We start from the raw sequence: 5,614 nt of genomic DNA on the forward strand, positions 1-5,614 counted from the left end.
TCAGGGTGTGATTCGTGCAGTCTAGAATAAACTGTTGTACTCTTTGCAGCCTTCTACCTTTGCTGGAAATCTTTCACACAGTGCACCTGTACTCTCTCTTGATTTTAGGATCAGCCATTGGTTGGTACAGTCAAAATTAGGTTTGTGTTAACCAGTTTTGTCTCTCTGTAAGTGCAAGAAAAGTATACCAAATAATTGTTAAATGACGTGTGTACCCATAAAATTTCTGGTACTCGTTTGTTAAATAGATTTTGTTAACGAATGCCCTAAGGGTACTTGTTAAGATGCTTAAAGTGATTGTAGATTTTTTATGAGAATGCTTGTCACGAAGAATGTACATTTATTTTTAGCTTTGTTAACCAATGCGAACTTGTTAACAAGACCCTTGCATTATATGTATCAATACCAATTTAAATTGAGTGATTATTCTGGATTCATTACTTGGTTCTACTTCCAATGCCGCAAGCGGGCATTTATATGTAGATTTTGATGCTCTTACTCTTCTCGAATGCTCTCATGTTTGTTCTTGATAATTGAAAAGCTTCTATATGTCTTTTTGAGTTATGTAAGTATTGATCTCTTTACATGTTCTTCTTAATCTTGTAATTCTTGCATATTTCTCTCGTTTTTACTGTAGGTAGTAACAAGGAGTTGCTTCCTCATAATCTTGAGGCAAATAAAGGTTGCTGTGTGTCCAGAGATTGAGAGCCAGACACAATTTGATGAACAAGAAAATCTGAAGAAGATAGAAGACATGAGGTCCAACTACACATTACAACTAAGCTTTGGTATCTTTTTGCCTATATTTTCTTTTTGTGATTTGACATTGAATACCAGAGAAATCTTGATTTGAATCACTATTTTTTGATTCTTATCCTCTCTTTATCTGAGAGATGATCCCAAATTGGGAAAAAAAAAAAAAAAAAAAAATTGAACAAGTATGGAAGCTGTAATTGTAAATAGCCAATGAACACCATTTCCATGTATGTAATTTCCACAAATTTACACTTCCTTATTTCGCTATTTTTTGTTTACTCTGCCTCTTATCCAACAGGATTTTGAGATTGAGAGCAGCATCTGCTGAGTAATCTAAGCAGAGCATCAGCTTTTCTTCGAGCTTTTAGAGACCCATCTGTAGCCAAGCTTCGGAGGGAAGGTATGCTTCTTGGATTTATCAATAATCGTCTTGCAACATCGTCTCCCCCATCTTTGCACAGACCCAATAGAAGAGTTATTGAATTCTCTTTCCCCTTCGGAGAACCAAATCTCAAGAGATCAATAAGGAGCGGCACCAACACCCTACTCTTCCTTATCTCCTCGAGCCCTTCAGAGCACCCCAAAAGCAGAGAAAGCACTGCCAAAGCATCATCCGTAATGCCTGCCTTGTCATCCATTAGTAAGTCAATGAGCAATGGAACTGCCCCGGAAACAACAACACTTGCCTGGTTTGCATTGTAAATTGCAAGGTTAAAAAGTGCTGTTGCAGCGTCCCTTTTCCCGGCTGTATTGCCTTCTCTGAGGAGCCCTACCAATGCTTGAATGGCTCTGGGATGAGCACCAATGATCACTTTGTGATCATCTATTATAGACAAGCTGAAGATTGCTGCTGCTGCGTTTTCTCTTGCCTCCATGGTTTTCCCTGATTGTAGAACTTCTATGATGTTGTCAATTGCACCAGCTGACATTATTAGTGTCTTGTTGTTGTCGAAAATGGACAGGTTGAGGAGGGCAGTGACTGCATTTTCTTGAATTCTTGGGTCGTGGGAACCAAGTAATGTCACCAGAAAGGGAATCGCTCCTGCCTCGGCAATTAATCTGCGATTATCCATTCCGGTTTTTGCAAGTAACCGAAGCTCATATGCTGCTTGCCTTTGGATATCCAGAGATCCAGTCGCCAGTTTGCCCACCAGAAACTCTGCTGTCATTTTGACAGCATCGTTGGCTGTTTTTGTGGTGGAAATGTGATCAATTGTTTTCTCACTCGTCTTTCTCTTGCTGTTGCTTCTCTCCAATCTTGAAGAAGATGAAGATGTTGTACCATCAATTACAGGGATATTGTTCTCCTGACACCATTGATGGACCAAACACTTGAGTGCATAATTGGGTATGAGGGCCATATGAATTAGCCTCTGCCCGCTTTTTGGGCATGTGTGGTGCCCTGAATTTATCCACTGGGCGATAGAATTTCGATCATAAGTTTGCCCTGATGCTACTATCACAGGGTCCCTCATCAAGTCAAGTGAAATGGGGCAGCGAAATTCATCGGGTATGTTAAATACCATTGATTGTGAGGATGAAGAATGATGATCTTGATGCCTAAATGATGCTGTCCGCTGCCTCAAGTCTTCGTTGTTTTTCTCATTTTGTTCCCCGTTGAATATCATAGATTTGGACAATGAAACAAGGGATACAAGATTGTTGATGTTGGAAACCACGATGAGCCCACCAGTGCCTGCCTGTTTCTCAGCTTCTGCCCCTAACTTCGATATTTCTTGGTCATAATCAAATGAGTTTCTCAAACCAATGCTGTTTAAGATCACTCTCATTTTCCTCAAGTCAATGAGGCCCTTGTTCTTGCTGTTCTTCTCATTGTTTGCAGCCATAACTTGGAGAAGTTCCTCTTTTCTCTGAATCTCCCTTGTATCAACAAACAATTGGACTCTTTTCGCTTGCTTATGAAGAAGCTCAATCTGCTCTTTAGTGTCTGCAGTTAGATCAAGCAAGCTCAGAGGTAATATATCAAGTGCTCTCCCCATCTCCTTCACTATCACATGAAACTGATTCGAAATAATCTCTGTCTGCACGAGGTTCCACAAAGTGCTTCCTTCCTTGCACGCCTGTATTAAAAGCTTGACTCGTCGATTAACAGAAAAAAGCTCAGTGAGACACAGGATTGATGATGGAGGAAGTGGTCTGTTTGTTTCTTGAATCTCCTCATACAATGAAGAAAGAATCTTGATCCTTCTCATCATTGTTGATACATTCTTAGCCTGCACCAATGGAAGCTTGTCCATGGACGCGATCTCGTTAGAGATGTGGATTAATGACTCTAGCAAGGACCCAGTTGGAAGAAAGCCTAAGGACACCATGGCAGGAGGTAAAGCTGCATTCATGGCTTCTCACTGATCTAAATATGCTTCTTTTCATTATTGTTTTCGTGTTCAATGAGGTTTGTTTGGACTTTGACAACTTGAAGAAACCTTCTACGTTTTTACCAAAAATTAAAATATTGTCATAGACTATTGTCTGCTTATGCTTGTATTGTTCGATGTAGGTAACGATAATAATATGGCTGGTGAGAGGTAGAGGAAGACTTTTGGGCTGCTGCCACGTGGAGGGCAAACCAGCCTTGCTGGGTTAGTTATATTCTCCTCCAATTTTATATTCAGTTCAAATTCAAACATATGTATATGTTCAATGGGCTTTGTCCATATATTGTATGTTGTATTAGGGATTGTTTTAGATCATCAACTAAGACCTTTACCTAAAAACCTTCTTTATGCACGGCGATAGTATCATCCTGCATGCAACATCTACAGTAGTACAGTATCTGAACAAGTTAGAGTGACATGTCGTCGTTGGATTTTGATCCATCTGATCTGAGAGCTTTGAGCTTGAGAAAGAGAAAATGAAAACAATTTACTTCCCAAAAAAACAAAAAAGCAGCCCCAGTGCACGAGTCTTCTGTCATAAGGCTGTAAAACAAGCCAAGATACTCGAGCTTGACTTGTGTTCAGCTTGTTCTAGATCTGCTCGTTATGCAATCAAGTCAAGTTTGAACAACTTATTATTTGGCTCGATAAACTTATATGCACTATAAAAAATCAAACTACTTGAGCATGTTTCGTTAAAAGCATATTCAAGATTAGTCCGGTCTCTGAACAACCCACACTTGACAAGTATTACTCATTAAGTTTTGAGTTATTTACATGGAGACCCCTAAACTATTGAGAAATATCTCTTTGCCCCCCAATCTATGAAAGCATCCACATTGTTCTCCACTTTCTTGCAATCTATTGTTAGGTATGGGGTGGAGGTTTGACTCTCTGGTTTTGAGATACTTGTGATGATGTGAAGCACTAAAATTGTTTATGCTTTGTTCTGTATAGCACACAAAAGTGCGCGCGCACACGCACACACATCCATAATTTAATCATCATATCTGGATTTGAAGTGACTTCTTGGTCCAACAATAAAGATTTTATCTTTAGCGTTGTGATGGTTTGAGTTTAATAAGTCACAGAAATAACTTTACTTGTTCTCACCAGACTTCTTCTTAGGAGCAATCTAATACATTGAGCCGCCCGTCATAAATTATGTATGAATTTGGATTACGGTCAATGTACATAATTGTATTTTATTGAATTTCTTACATGGTTAACATTCAATCGCCATTTAAAATGTTTATGATCAGTAAAACCAATTCTTACGGTTTCAAAATTTTGAGAATCAAATCAAACCGTGAAATCTTTTGAACCAAGCTGAAGTTAAACTGCAAAAATAGTTCGATACCATGGTTCTTAGGGATGGCAATGGATAACCTACCTATAAAAATATTTCAAAAATCTACGAGTATATTTCAAATTTTTATAATATTCTTCAAACTAAATTTATAAAATGTGTAAAAATATAAACCATCATTATTTCATATAGCAATTACCATTTAATAATAACATAACAAATGCAAAAAAAAAAAAAAAATAAAAAAAATAAATAGTGGAAAAAAATACATTAACACATTTATACAAAGACAATATTTTGTAAATAGGATGAATGAATGTGCCATTGACTTTAAAATTAGATTGAATTCTAGGAAGTCAATGAGTAACATAAATATTTCTTGTGGAATATCCTTGTAGAAAATGGTTTTATTTTTTTTAATTAAAATTTTTAAGCCTTAACCTGTGAATTGACCCGTAAAAAATAAAAAATAAAAAAAAATCTTAATTTATTAAATTCAAAACCAATTCATTCTCTAAAAAATTACATCAACCCATGTGATTTAGACTGGATTGGTATAAAATGTAAAAACGATCAAGCTTAGTGGTCCTTAACAACATTACTAACTTTTTGTGTTCCAAATTTTAAGATGTAAAAGCAGAATGGGGGGATATTGGCTTGGCTACTACCACACTTGGAAATTTCTAGTTGGATTATTAAGCCGAATGGGCAGTAATATATATTATTTGTACCAGTTCAACCTATGCTTGTTAATAATTAATTAATTTATTAAAAAAAAGGAAAGGAAAGAAACTCTGTTGCTAATCTAATGTGACACAAATATTAAACAGATAATAAGACAAAGGGTAAATTACACTTTAACCCCCTGTGGTTTGCCCCAAAAACACGAAGCTTCCCTGTAGTTTCATTTGTAACATTTAAATCCCTAAACTTAATACTAAACTATAATTTTGGACGGAAGTAACAGAAGTAATAAAAAGTCATAAATACCCTTAGATATTTTCTACTCAGTCATTTTATTTGTAGTACTTCGTATCTCTATTTCCATCTTCTCTCTCTCTCTCCATCTTCTCTCTCACCGTGAGCTCCATGTCGCCACCACCTTTCAACACCAAGCCAACATGTGCATCTAGCTATACCACGTCAAGCTATA

The 5,614-nt window shown here is 36.9% G+C and overlaps 1 pseudogene across 1 annotated transcript; it reads right to left on the bottom strand.

Moving 5' to 3' along the window:
• Positions 1-953: 953 nt before the first annotated feature.
• LOC114266307 (U-box domain-containing protein 1 pseudogene) lies at positions 954-3,132 on the bottom strand (annotated as a pseudogene). Its single transcript, XR_014337663.1, has one exon. The product of XR_014337663.1 is annotated as a U-box domain-containing protein 1 pseudogene (transcript).
• Positions 3,133-5,614: the final 2,482 nt, after the last annotated feature.

This window comes from Camellia sinensis, chromosome 8 (genome assembly GCF_055761805.1).
Source record: "Camellia sinensis isolate YWXY chromosome 8, ASM5576180v1, whole genome shotgun sequence".
Classification (NCBI taxonomy): domain Eukaryota; kingdom Viridiplantae; phylum Streptophyta; class Magnoliopsida; order Ericales; family Theaceae; genus Camellia; species Camellia sinensis.